Genomic DNA, 15,924 nt, shown 5'->3' with positions numbered 1-15,924 from the left:
CACTCTGGGTCATCAAGAGGTCACTGTTATCCCAGCAGGTCACCAGGTTCATGGGGTCTCACTGAGTCACCAGGAACTGTATGGAGCCACTAGAATTGGACACTGGACCACCAGGGACTGGGCACTATCCAAAGGGGTCCCCAAGAGCACATGATACCGCAGTATCATTAGAAATGGAATGATATGGATGCAAAATTTAGATGAGGGTCCCAAGGAGATGATGGTGTCCCAGTGAGTCAGTAGACAAGATCACCCCACTAGATCACCAGGGACTAGTTGAAGAGCACTGAGCCGTTCATCATGGTGGCATCATCAGGGTCTTAGGGCTCTGGCCAGGGCAGGTCCGACTATGGACATCCCTGCTGTAGATATTGGAAGAGCAGAAGCATAAATTACTATAATTTGCTTGGACCATGCCAAGAGAGAACATGAGAGGAGACATTAATTCTAGATTATTACTAGTCATGTATTATATGCCCCTCTATGTTTTATGCCTCCATCTTCCCCCGAGGTGACGTCCTGTGAATGTCCCTCAGCAGGTCCTATAAATTCTTCAGTATGCGCTCCTGCAGTCTGTGTCAATACAAGTGTTGTCCATTTGCTCAGATCTCATGGTGTCCTATCTCCCTGGCTTCCTCTTGCTGTTTTACTTTCTCTCTCCCTCCTGTTATCCCTGCCTGTGATCAGAGCATGCTCTCCCCTGGGATGCTGTGGGGTGAGCAGAGTCCTTTAATCTGCATCACGCCCCAGGCGTCATTTTCTGCACCTGCTCAGCAAGTGTGGGAATGTCAAGTGTCCCATCCCAGCAGCAATGACAGCGGCCCCAGGTCCTCTGATCTCAGCTTTATGTCCTTCCCAACCTCACCAGGAAAATACCAGACTGAGGTGTGTGACCATGGACCAAGATGGCATGTTCTATACAGACCCAGGCATGATCCATGGTGTAATATGTAGAATCTAACATGGTCCATGATGTAATATGTAGAATCTGGTATGGTCCATGATGTAAAATGTAGAGCCAGGTATTGTCTATGATGCAATACTCTACATAGAACCTTGTATGATCCATGATGTACAGTAATATGTAGAACCTGGTATGGTCCATGATGTAATATGCAGAGGCAGGTATTATCCATAATGTAATATGCAGAACCTGGTATTGTCCATGATGTAATATATAAAGCCAGGTATATATAGTCAATGATGTAATATTCAGAGCCAGGCAGGGTCCATGATTGAATATATAGAGCAAAGTATGATCTATGATATAATATATAGAGCCAGGTATGGTCCATGATGTAATATATGGACCCAGGGATGGTTCATGATTAGAGATGAGCGAACGTACTCGGTAAGGCCGATTTCGCAATCGAGCACCGCGGTTTTCGAGTACTTCACTACTCGGGTGAAAAGATTCGGGGGTTGCCTTGGGTGAGCGGGGGGTTGCAGAGGGGAGTGGGGGGGAGAGGGAGAGAGAGAGAGCTCCCACCTGTTCCGCGCTGCTACCCCCCGCTCCACCACACCACGCCCCGCCCCCCGGCGACCCCCGAATCTTTTCACCCGAGTAGTGAAGTACTTGAAAATCGCGTTGCTCGAATGCGAAATCGGCCTTACCGAGTACGTTCACTCATCTCTAATCATGATGCAATATAGGGAGCCAGGTATAGTCCGTGATGTAATGTATAAAGCCAGGTATGGTCCATGATGTTATATATAGACCCACGTATGGTCCATGATGTAATATATACAGCCAGGTATGGTCCATGATATAATATATGGAGCCAGGTATGGTCCATGATATAATACATGGAGCCAGGTATGGTCCATGATGTAATATTTAGAGCCAGGTACGGTCCATGATGTAATATATGGAGACAGGTATAGTCCGTGATGTAATGTATAAAGCCAGGTATGGTCCATGATGGAATGTATAGAGCAAAGTATGATCTATGATGTAATATATAGAGCCAGGTATAGTTGATAATGTAATATATGGACCCAGGGATGGTTCATGATGTAATATATGGAGCCAGTTATAGTCCGTAATGTAATGTATAAAGCCAGGTATGGTCCATGATGTTATATATAGACCCACATATGGTCCATGATGTAATATATGGAGCCAGGTATGGTCCATGATGTAATATTTAGAGCCAGGTATGGTCCATGATGTAATATATGGAGCCAGGTATGGTCCATAATGTAACATTTAGAGCCAGGTATGGTCCATGATGTAATATATGGAGCCAGGCATGGTCCATGATGTAATATTTAGAGCCAGGTAGGGTCCATGATGTAATATATGGAGCCAGGTATGGTCCATGATGTAATATTTAGAGCCAGGTATGGTCCATGATGTAATATATGGAGCCAGGTATGGTCCATAATGTAACATTTAGAGCCAGGTATGGTCCATGATGTAATATATGGAGCCAGGGATGGTCCATGATGTAATAAATAGAGCCAAGGATGGTCCATGATGTAATATATAGAGCCAGGTATGGTCCATGATGTAATATATTGAGCCAGGGATAGTCGATGATGTAATATATAGAGCCAGGGATGCTCCATGATATAATATATAGAGCCAGGGATGGTCCATGATGTAATATATAGAGCCAGGTAGGGTCCATGATGTAATACATGAAGCCAGGAATGGTCCATGATGTAATATTTGGAGACAGGTATAGTCCGTGATATAATGTATGAAGCCAGGTATGGTCCATGATGGAATATATAGAGCAAGGTATGGTTTATAATGTAATATATAGAGCCGGGTAGGGTCCATGATATAATATATAGAGCCAGGGATTGTTCATGATGTAATATATAGCCAGATACGGTCCATTATGTAATATACAGAGCCAGGTAGGGCCCATGATGTAATATATGGAGCCAGGTATGGTCCATGATGTAATATATAGAGCCAGGTATAGTCGATAATGTAATTTATAGAGCCAGGTATAGTCGATAATGTAATATATAGAGCCAGGGATTGTCCATAATGTAATATATAAAGCCAGGGATGATCCATGATGTAATATATAGAGCCAGGTATAGTCCGTGATGTAATGTATAAAACCAGGTATAGTCCATGATGGAATATATAGAGCAAGGTATGTTCTATGATGTAATATATAGAGCCAGGTATGGTCCATGATGTAATATATAGAGCCAGGGAAGGTCCATGATGTAATATATAGAGCCAGGGAAGGTCCATGATGTAAAATATAAAGCGAGGGATGGTCTATGATGTAATATACAGAGCCAGGTAGGGCCCATGATTTAATATATAGAGCCAGATATGGTCCATGATGTAATATATGGACCCAGGGATGGTTCATAATGTAACATATGGAGCCAGGTATAGTCCGTGATGTAATGTATAAAACTAGGTATGGTCCATGATGGAATATATAGAGCCAGGGATGGTCCATGATGGAATATACAGAGCCACGTAGGGTCCATGATGTAATATATAGTGCCAGGTATAGTCCATGATGGAATATATAGAGCAAGGTATGATCTATGATGTAATATATAGAGCCAGGTATGGTCCATAATGTAATATATAGAGGCAGGGATGGTCCATGATGTAATATATAGAGCCAGGGATGGTCCATGATGTAATATATACAGCCAGGTATAGTCGATAATGTAATTTATAGAGCCAGGTATGGTCCATGATGTAATATATAGAGCCAGAGATGGTCCATGGTGTAATATACAGAGCCGGGAAGGGTCCATAATGTAATATATAGAGCCAGGGATGGTCCATGATGTAATATAGAAAGCCAGGGATGGTCCATGATGTAATATATAGAGCCAGGGATAGTCCATGATGTAATATATAGAGCTAGGTAGGGTCCATGATGTAATACATGGAGCTAGGAATGGTCCATGATGTAATATTTGGAGACAGGTATAGTCCGTGATATAATGTATAAAGCCAGGTATGGTCCATGATGGAATATATAGAGCAAGGTATGATCTATGATGTAATATATAGAGCCAGGTATAGTCCATAATGTAATATATAGAGCAAGGTAGTGTCCATGATGTAATATATAGAGCCAGATATGGTCCATGATGTAATATACAGAGCCAGGGATGGTCCATGATGCAATATATAGAGCCAGGTATAGTCGATAATGTAATTTATAGAGCCAGGTATGGTCCATGATGTAATTTATAGAGCCATTTATGGTCCATGATGTAATATATATAGCCAGAGATGGTCCATGATGTAATATATAAAGCCAGGGATGGTCCATGATGTAATATATGGAGCCAGGTATAGTCCGTCTTGTAATGTATAAAGCCAGGTATGGTCCAAGATGGAATATATAGAGCAAGGTATGATCTACGATGTAATATATAAAGCCAGGGATGGTCCATGATGTAATATATAAAGCCAGGGATGGTCCATGATGTAAAATATAAAGCCAGGGATGGTCCATGATGTAATATACAGAGCCAGGTAGGGTCCATGATGTAATATATAGAGCCAGATATGGTCCATGATGTAATATATGGACCCAGGGATGGTCCATGATGTAACATATGGAGCCAGGTATAGTCCGTGATATAATGTATAAAGCCAAGTATGGTCCATGATGGAATATATAGAGCCAGGGATGGTCCATGATGTAATATACAGAGCCAGGTAGGGTCCATGATGTAATATATAGAGTCAGGTATGGTCCATAATGTAATATATAGAGCCAGGGATGGTCCATGTGGAATATATAGAGCCAGATATGGTCCATGATGTAATATATAGAGCCAGGGATGGTCCATGATGGAATATATAGAGCCAGGGATGGTCCATGATGTAATATATAGAGCCAGGTATAGTCGATAATGTAATTTATAGAGCCAGGTATAGTCGATAATGTAATATATAGAGCCAGGGATTGTCCATAATGTAATATATAAAGCCAGGGATGGTCCATGATGTTATATATAGAGTCAGGTATAGTCCGTGATGTAATGTATAAAACCAGGTATGGTCCATGATGGAATATATAGAGCAAGGTATGTTCTATGATGTAATATATAGAGCCAGGGATGGTCCATGATGTAATATATAGCGCCAGGGAAGGTCCATGATGTAAAATATAAAGCCAGGGATGGTCTATGATGTAATATACAGAGCCAAGTGAGGCCCATGATTTAATATATAGAGCCAGATATGGTCCATGATGTAATATATGGACCCAGGGATGGTTCATAATTAGAGATGAGCGAACGCGTTCGTCCGAGCTTGATATTCGTGCGAATATTAGGGTGTTCGGGATGTTCGTTATTCGTAACGAACACCATGCGGTGTTCTGGTTACTTTCACTTCCTTCCCTGAGACGTTAGCGCGCTTTTCTGGCCAATTGAAAGACAGGGAAGGCATTACAACTTCCCCCTGTGACGTTCAAGCCCTATACCACCCCCCTGCAGTGAGTGGCTGGGGAGATCAGGTGTCACCCGAACATAAAAGTCGGCCCCTCCCGCGGCTCGCCTCAGATGCGGTGTGAGTTAGATGAGGGACAGTGCTGTTTGTACCGGAGCTGCTGTAGGGAAAGAATTGGTAGTTAGTGTAGGCTTCAAGACCCCCCAAAGGTCCTTATTAGGGCCACTGATAGCTGTGTGTTGGCTGCTGTTAGCAGTGGCAATTATTTTTTTTCTCAAAATCGGCTCTGCAGAGCGTTGCACCCGGCATTAGGGACAGAAGTGCTGCATAGGCAGGGAGAGTGTTAGGAGTGAGTGTAGCCTTCAAGAACCTCAACGGTCCTTTCTAGGGCCATATTTATCCGTGTGCAGTACTGTCCAGGCTGCTGTTAGCTGTGCTGCATTTTTTTTTGCTTCTCAAAATCGCCTCTGCAGAGCATTGCACCCTCCATTGATACTGCAGGGAAAGAATTGTATAGGCAGGGCCACAACACAGTTATTATTCATAGAATATACGCAGTGCTGCCTTTTGGTGGAAAAAAACTGAAAACAAATCTATTTGTCCAGCCTCTGTCCGTCCTAAGGGCTGTGGACACGTGTGAGCTGCTTGAACAACATTGCTAAATCAGACGCACCCAGCTACGCTTTACTGCTGGCTTCGCCATTTGCTTTCCTTAATTGGGAAAAAAATACCTGCTCTCCAAGAGTTATAATAACTCTGCTACCCTCACGTTCTGTGACACATAAGCAGGGACACAGCACAGTTATTAAACTTCTCATGTTCATTGAATATACGCAGTGCTGCCTTTTGGTGGAAAAAAACTGAAAACAAATCTATTTGTCCAGCCTCTGTCCGTCCTAAGGGCGGTGGACACGTGTGAGCTGCTTGAACAACATTGCTAAATCAGACGCACCCAGCTACGCTTTACTGCTGGCTTCGCCATTTGCTTTCCTTAATTGGGAAAAAAATACCTGCTCTCCAAGAGTTATAATAACTCTGCTACCCTCACGTTCTGTGACACATTAGCAGGGACACAGCACAGTTATTAAACTTCTCATGTTCATTGAATATACGCAGTGCTGCCTTTTGGTGGAAAAAAACTGAAAACAAATCTATTTGTCCAGCCTCTGTCCGTCCTAAGGGCGGTGGACACGTGTGAGCTGCGTGAACAACATTGCTAAATCAGACGCACCCAGCTACGCTTTACTGCTGGCTTCGCCATTTGCTTTCCTTAATTGGGAAAAAAATACCTGCTCTCCAAGAGTTATAATAACTCTGCTACCCTCACGTTCTGTGACACATTAGCAGGGACACAGCACAGTTATTAAACTTAGATTATTCATTCACTAGAGGCAGTGGGGCCTTTCGTTTTCCAAAAAGGGAAAAAATTATATTTGGCCTGCAGTCTTGCGCCAATTTATTTCCTGCCTGTGAAATCAAATCACTGGTAATACAGCATGCTGAGGGGTAGGGGTAGGCCTAGAGGACGTGGACGCGGCCGAGGACGCGGAGGGCCAAGTCAGGGTGTGGGCACAGGCCGAGCTCCTGATCCCGGTGTGTCGCAGCCGACTGCTGCGCGATTAGGAGAGAGGCACGTTTCTGGCGTCCCCACATTCATCGCCCAATTAATGGGTCCACGCAGGAGACGGTTATTAGAAAATGAGCAGTGTGAGCAGGTCCTGTCCTGGATGGCAGAAAGTGCTTCGAGCAACCTATCGTCAACACGCAGTTCTGCGCCGTCCACTGCTGCAAATCCGAATCCTCTGTCTGCTGCTCCTCCTTCCTCCCAGCCTCCTCACTCCACTACAATGACACCTGCTCAGGAGCGGGAACACTCCCAGGAACTGTTCTCGGGCCCCTGCTTAGATTGGGCAGCAGCGGTTCCTCTCCCACCAGAGGAGTTTATCGTCACTGATGCCCAACCATTCGAAAGTTCCCGGGGTCCGAGGGAAGAGGCTGGGGACTTCCGCCAACTGTCTCAACAACTTTCTGTGGGTGAGGAGGATGATGACGATCAGACACAGTTGTCTTGCAGTGAGGTAGTAGTAAGTGCAGTAAGTCCAAGGGAGCAGAGGATTCGGAGGAAGAGCAGCAGGACGATGAGGTGACTGACCCCACCTGGTGTGCAACGCTTACTCAGGAGGACAGGTCTTCAGAGGGGGAGTCAAGGGCATCAGCAGGGCAGGTTGCAAGAGGCAGTGCGGTGGCCAGGGCCAGGGGTAGAGGCAGGGCCAGACCGAATAATCCACCAAGTGTTTCCCAAAGCGCCCCCTCGCGCCATGCCACCCTGCAGAGGCCGAGGTGCTCTAAGGTCTGGCAGTTTTTCACAGAGACGCCTGACGACCGACGAACAGTGGTGTGCAACCTTTGTTGCGCAAAGCTCAGCCGGGGAGCCAACACCAACAGCCTCACCACCACCACCATGCGCAGACATATGATGGCCAAGCACCCCACAAGGTGGGACGAAGGCCATTCACCGCCTCCGGTTTGCACCCCTGCCTCTCCCCCTGTGCCCCAACCTGCCACTGAGATGCAACCCCCCTCTCAGGACACAGGCACTACCGCCTCATGGCCTGCACCCACACCCTCATCTCCGCTGTCCTCGGCCCCATCCAGCAGTGTAGTTCAGCGCACCGTTCAGCCGTCGCTTGCGCAAGTGTTCGAGCGCAAGCGCAAGTACGCCGCCACGCACCCGCACGCTCAAACGTTAACCGTCCGCATAGCAAAATTCATCAGCCTTGAGATGCTGCCGTATAGGGTTGTGGAAACTGAGTCCTTCAAAAGTATCATGGAGGCGGCGGCCCCGCGCTACTCAGTTCCCAGTCGCCACTACTTTTCCCGATGTGCCGTCCCAGCCCTGCACGACCACGTCTCCCGCAACATTGTGCGCGCCCTCACCAACGCGGTTACTGCCACGGTCCACTTAACTACGGACACGTGGACAAGCACAGGCGGGCAGGGCCACTACATCTCCCTGACGGCACATTGGGTGAATTTAGTGGAGGCTGGGACAGAGTCAGAGCCTGGGACCGCTCACGTCCTACCCACCCCCAGAATTGCGGGCCCCAGCTCGGTGGTGGTATCTGCGGAGGTGTATGCTTCCTCCACTAAAGCACCCTCCTCCTCCTCCTCCTCCTCCTCCTCTGTCTCGCAATCAAGATGTGTTAGCAGCAGCATGTCGCCAGCAGTCGGTGTCGCGCGGCGTGGCAGCACAGCGGTGGGCAAGCGTCAGCAGGCCGTGCTGAAACTACTCAGCTTAGGCGATAAGAGGCACACGGCCCACGAACTGCTGCAGGGTCTGACACAGCAGACCGACCGCTGGCTTGCGCCGCTGAGCCTCCAACCGGGCATGGTCGTGTGTGACAACGGGCGTAACCTGGTGGCGGCTCTGCAGCTTGGCAGCCTCACGCACGTGCCATGCCTGGCCCACGTCTTTAATTTGGTGGTTCAGCGGTTTCTGAAAAGCTACCCACGCTTGTCAGACCTGCTCGTAAAGGCGCGCCGGCTCTGCGCACATTTCCGCAAGTCCCACACGGACGCTGCCACCCTGCGCACCCTGCAACATCACTTTAAGCTGCCAGTGCACCGACTGCTGTGCGACGTGCCCACACGGTGGAACTCTACGCTCCACATGTTGGCCAGGCTCTATGAACAACGTAGAGCTATAGTCGAATACCAACTCCAACATGGGCGGCGCAGTGGGAGTCAGCCTCCTCAATTCCTTTCAGAAGAGTGGGCCTGGTTGGCAGACATCTGCCATGTCCTTGGTAATTTTGAGGAGTCTACCCAGGTGGTGAGCGGCGATGCTACAATCATTAGCGTCACCATTCCTCTGCTATGCATCTTGAGAAATTCCCTGCAAACCATAAAGCCAGCTGCTTTGCGCTCGGAAACGGGGGCGGGGGAAGACAGTATGCCGCTGGATAGTCAGGGCACCCTCCTGTCTATTTCTCAGCGCGTACAGGAGGAGGAGGAGGAGCATGAGGAGGATGAGGAGGAGGGGGAAGAGACAGCTTGGGCCGCTGCTGACGGTACACCGGCTGATTGCCTGTCATCCTTTCAGCGTGTATGGCCTGAGGAGGAGGAGGAGGAGGAGGAGGAGGAGGATCCTGAAAGTGATCTTCCTAGTGAGGACAGCCATGTGTTGTGTACTGGTACCCTGGCACACATGGCTGACTTCATGTTAGGATGCCTTTTTCGTGACCCTCGCGTTGCACGCATTCTGGCCACGACGGATTACTGGGTGTACACACTGCTCGATCCACGGTATAAGGAGAACCTGCCCACTCTGATTCCCGAAGAGGAAAGGGGTTCGAGAGTGTTGCTATACCACAGGACCCTTGCGGACAAGCTGATGGTCAAATTCCCAGCCGACAGCGCTAGTGGCAGAAGGCGCAGTACCGAGGGCCATGTTGCAGGGGATGTGCGTAGATCGAGCAGCATGTACATCCCAGGCAGTGCAACAGTCTTTAAGGGCCTGGCCAGCTTTATGGCTCCCCACCAAGACTGTGTCACCGCTCCCCAGTCACGGCTGAGTCGGCGGGAGCACTGTAAAAGGATGGTGAGGGAGTACGTAGCGGATCGCACGACCATCCTTGGTGACGCCTCTGCCCCCTGCAACTACTGGGTGTCGAAGCTGGACACGTGGCCTGAACTAGCCCTGTATGCCCTTGAGGTGCTTGCTTGTCCTGCGGCTAGCGTCTTGTCGGAAAGGGTGTTTAGTGCGGCTGGGGGAATCATCACAGATAAGCGTAGCCGCTTGTCAACCGACAGTGCCGACAGGCTAACACTCATCAAGATGAACAAAGGCTGGATTTCCCCAGACTTCTGTTCTCCACCAGCGGACAGCAGCGATACGTAAGCAATACGTAGGCTGCACCCGCGGATGGAAGCTACGTTCTCTCTCACCATCCAAAACGGGGACATTTCTGCTTCATCAATCTGTGTCTAATATTCCTCCTCCTCCTCCTCCTGAAACCTCACGTAATCACGCTGAACGGGCAATTTTTCTTAGGGCCACAAGGCTCACTCAAATAATTTTTCAGAACAATTTTTATAAGTTTCAATTAGCTTAAAAGCGTTGGAACTTTAACTTGAACCAATTTTTCGTTACACTGGGCTGCCTCCAGGCCTAGTTACCACTTAAGCCACATTAACCAAAGCGATTCACCTGCCATCTTGGTTGGGCATGGCCAATTTTTACTGAGGTACATTAGTACTGTTGGTACACCAATTTTTTGGGGCCCTCACCTACAGTGTAATCATAGTAATTTCTATGTTCTTCGCCTGCACTCATGGTACAGAAAGGTGTGTGGGGTTGGCCTACACTTTAGCTACATAAATGTCACTTGTGCCTTGGCTATACTAAGGCTACTGAAATGGAACTAAGACTGCGCTCCCGCTATACTGCTGCTTCAGAATTGTTACTGGGGCCTGTCTTGAGTGCTACTATTGCTTACATGGAACGAAGACTGCGCTCCCGCTATACTGCTGCTTCAGAATTGTTACTGGGGCCTGTCTTGAGTGCTACTATTGCTTACATGGAACGAAGACTGCGCTCCCGCTATACTGCTGCTTCAGAATTGTTACTGGGGCCTGTCTTGAGTGCTACTATTGCTTACATGGAACGAAGACTGCGCTCCCGCTATACTGCTGCTTCAGAATTGTTACTGGGGCCTGTCTTGAGTGCTACTATTGCTGACATGGAACGGACACGTGGAGAGGACACGTAGTGCCTCAAAAACATCCCCCTCCTCCTCCAACAGGGAAAACATTGTTGGCAAATGCCTTTGCATTGGTTCGTCTGGTGGCAGTCCAAGAATTTCACCTTTACCGACACTACAAGAGAGCCCCCCCACCATCCCCCCGCCACGGCCCACTTAATCCTGGCCACATTCCGAAAACCAACAAAATACAACCGTGCTACTAGGTCCGCAGTCACCACCACATTACCACCAACGCGGTTACTGTTAAGGTGCATATAACCACGGACACGTGGAGAGGACACGTAGTGCCTCAAAAACATCCCCCTCCTCCTCCAACAGGGAAAACATTGTTGGCAAATGCCTTTGCATTGGTTCGTCTGGTGGCAGTCCAAGAATTTCACCTTTACCGACACTACAAGAGAGCCCCCCCACCATCCCCCCGCCACGGCCCACTTAATCCTGGCCACATTCCGAAAACCAACAAAATACAACCGTGCTACTAGGTCCGCAGTCACCACCACATTACCACCAACGTGGTTACTGTTAAGGTGCATATAACCACGGACACGTGGAGAGGACACGTAGTGCCTCAAAAACATCCCCCTCCTCCTCCAACAGGGAAAACATTGTTGGCAAATGCCTTTGCATTGGTTCGTCTGGTGGCAGTCCAAGAATTTCACCTTTACCGACACTACAAGAGAGCCCCCCCACCATACCCCCGCCACGGCCTACTTAATCCTGGCCACATTCCGAAAACCAACAAAATAAAACCGCGCTACTAGGTCCGCAGTCACCACCACATTACCACCAACGCGGTTACTGTTAAGGTACATATTACCAGTCTGACTGGGGCATGCAGACACCTTGACAGAATGAATAGTGTGTGGCACATAGGTTCCCCATTGCTATGCCTACGTGTGCAGCTCCTGATGGCGGTGGCACAGGATTCTATTTCTCATTGCTTCTGTACAGCATTGTGGGCTATCGCCCCGCCCCTATTAAAGAGGGTCGCTACCTAGCCGTGCCAACCCTGTGCAGTGTGTGCCTGCGGTCCCTCGTCGTGGCAGATGCACTTCTAAATAGACATGAGGGTGGTGTGGCATGAGGGCAGCTGAAGGCTGCGCAGGGACAGTTTGGTGTGCGCTGTGGGGGGGAGGGGGGGCGGTTGGGCAGCATGTAACCCAGGAGAAGTGTCAGTGGAGTGTCATGCAGGCAGTGATTGTGCTTTGTTGGAGGTAGTGTGGTGCTTAGCTAAGGTATGCCATGCTAATGAGGGCTTTTCAGAAGTAAAAGTTGTTGGGAGGGGGGGGGCCCACTCTTGCCGGTATTGTGGCTTAATAGTGGGACCTGTGAACTTGAGATGCAGCCCAACACGTAGCCCCTCGCCTGCCCTATCCGTCACTGTGTCATTCCCATCACTTTCTTGAATTGCCCAGATTTTCACACATGAAAACCTTAGCGAGCATCGGCGAAATACAAAAATGTTCTGGTCGCCCATTGACTTCAATGGGGTTCGTTGTTCGAAACGAACCCTCGAGCATCCCGGGAAGTTCGTTACGAATAACGAGCACCCGAACATTTTGGTGTTCGCTCATCTCTATTCATAATGTAACATATGGAGCCAGGTATAGTCCGTGATGTAATGTATAAAACCAGGTATGGTCCATGATGGAATATATAGAGCCAGGGATGGTCCATGATGGAATATACAGAGCCAGGTAGGGTCCATGATGTAATATATAGTGCCAGGTATAGTCCATGATGGAATATATAGAGCAAGGTATGGTTTATAATGTAATATATAGAGCCGGGTAGGGTCCATGATATAATATATAGAGCCAGGGATTGTTCATGATGTAATATATAAAGCCAGATATGGTCCATGATGTAATATACAAAGCCAGGTAGGGCCCATGATGTAATATATGGAGCCAGGTATGGTCCATGATGTAATATATAGAGCCAGGTATAGTCGATAATGTAATTTATAGAGCCAGGTATAGTCGATAATGTAATATATAAAGCCAGGGATGGTCCATGATGTAATATATAGAGCCAGGTATAGTCCGTGATGTAATGTATAAAACCAGGTATGGTCCATGATGGAATATATAGAGCAAGGTATGTTCTATGATGTAATATATAGAGCCAGGGATGGTCCATGATGTAATATATAGAGCCAGGGAAGGTCCATGATGTAAAATATAAAGCCAGGGATGGTCTATGATGTAATATACAGAGCCAGATATGGTCCATGATGTAATATATGGACCAAGGGATAGTTCATAATGTAACATATGGAGCCAGGTATAGTCCGTGATGTAATGTATAAAACCAGGTATGGTCCATGATGGAATATATAGAGCCAGGGATGGTCCATGATGGAATATACACAGCCAGGGATGGTCCATGATGGAATATATAGAGCAAGGTATGATCTATGATGTAATATATAGAGCCAGGTATGGTCCATAATGTAATATATAGAGCCAGGGATGGTCCATGATGTAATATATACAGCCAGGTATAGCCGATAATGTAATTTATAGAGCCAGGTATGGTCCATGATGGAATATATAGAGCCAGAGATGGTCCATGGTGTAATATACAGAGCCAGGAAGGGTCCATAATGTAATATATAGAGCCAGGGATGGTCTATGATGTAATATATAGAGCCAGGGATGGTCCATGATGTAATATATAGAGCCAGGGATAGTCCATGATGTAATATACAGAGCTAGGTAGGGTCCATGATGTAATACATGGAGCTAGGAATGGTCCATGATGTAATATTTGGAGACAGGTATAGTCCGTGATATAATGTATAAAGCCAGGTATGGTCCATGATGGAATATATAGAGCAAGGTATGATCTATGATGTAATATATAGAGCCAGGTATAGTCCATAATGTAATATATAGAGCAAGGTAGGGTCCATGATGTAATATATAGAGCCAAATATGGTCCATGATGTAATATACAGAGCCAGGGATGATCCACGATGCAATATATAGAGCCAGGTATAGTCGATAATGTAATTTATAGAGCCAGGTATGGTCCATGATGTAATTTATAGAGCCATTTATGGTCCATGATGTAATATATATAGCCAGAGATGGTCCATGATGTAATATATAAAGCCAGGGATGGTCCATGATGTAATATATGGAGCCAGGTATAGTCTGTGTTGTAATGTATAAAGCCAGGTATGGTCCAAGATGGAATATATAGAGCAAGGTATGATCTACGATGTAATATATAGAGCCAGGGATGGTCCATAATGTAATATATAGAGCCAGGGATGGTCCATGATGTAAAATATAAAGCCAGGGATGGTCCATGATGTAATATACAGAGCCAGGTAGGGTCCATGATGTAATATATAGAGCCAGATATGGTCCATGATGTAATATATGGACCCAGGGATGGTCCATGATGTAACATATGGAGCCAGGTATAGTCCGTGATGTAATGTATAAAGCCAGGTATGGTCCATGATGGAATATATAGAGCCAGGGATGGTCCATGATGTAATATACAGAGCCAGGTAGGGTCCATGATGTAATATATAAAGCCAGGGATGGTCCATGATGGAATATATAGAGCCAGGGATGGTCCATGATGTAATATACAGAGCTAGGTAGGGACCATGATGTAATATATGGAGCCAGGAATGGTCCATGATGTAATATTTGGAGACAGGTATAGTCCATTATATCTATATATATAAAATTGAATGTATGCGTGTGTGTCTGTATGCGTGCGTGTCTGTCTGTCTGTTTGTCCTTTATGCGCTACTACACCATTCATCCGATCGCCATGAAACTTTGGGAAGTTGTTGAGTGCACTCCTGGGAAGATTATAGGCAGAGTACAACTATCCTATGATAAATGGCGCGTGCGAGCGTTGTCGACAGTTACGACCCCCCCCCCCCCCACGTAGATCGTTCGATTTCCATCATTGCCACTAATTCTCTTACTTCCCGATGTCGTAGAAACATGAAATTTGGCACGAGCATTGATTATGTCATAAATAGGAAAAGCTGATGGGTCCCAACTCGATTATTCAATTCTATGTGCAAAAGAATTAGCGTCCAAATTTTACGTACGGAATCTAATTCTCTCACTTCCTGATGTCATCTATATATATAAAAATGAATGTATGTCTGTCTGTTTGTCCTTTATGCGCCACTACACCATTCATCCAATCACCATGAAACTTTGGGAAGTTGTTGAGTACACTCCTGGGAAGATTACTGGCATAGTACACCTATCCTACGAGCATCGTCGACAGTTATGCCCCCCAGACAAAGATAGTTTGATTTCCATCTCAAGCACGAAAGCAAAAGGCATTACGAGCAACGGGATGAGTGTTCAACTACAAAATGATGCATCGCTGAACGTTTCGCAAGACAATTGCTGGATATTGAGAATGCTGAGGTAAAATGAAAGCTGTGCTGTGATTGGTGGCTACTTCTTATACTGCTGAGGTAACATGAAAGCTGTGCTGTGATTGGTGGCTACTTCTTATACTACTGAGGTTGCATGAAACCTGCGCTGCGATTCGTTGTTATATATTATACCACTGAGGTAACATGAAAGCTGCTCTGTGATTGGTTGCTATATATAATACCGCAGAGGTAAAATGAATGCTGCGCTGTGATTGGTTGCTATTTTTTATATTGCTGAGGCAGAATACAAGTTGTGCTGTGATTGGTTGTTATTTCTCTTACTGCTGAGGTAACATGAAAGCTGCGCTGTGATTGGTTGTTATATA

Source organism: Eleutherodactylus coqui, chromosome 8 (assembly GCF_035609145.1).
Source record: "Eleutherodactylus coqui strain aEleCoq1 chromosome 8, aEleCoq1.hap1, whole genome shotgun sequence".
Classification (NCBI taxonomy): domain Eukaryota; kingdom Metazoa; phylum Chordata; class Amphibia; order Anura; family Eleutherodactylidae; genus Eleutherodactylus; species Eleutherodactylus coqui.
Note: the sequence above shows the minus strand (reverse complement) of the source record.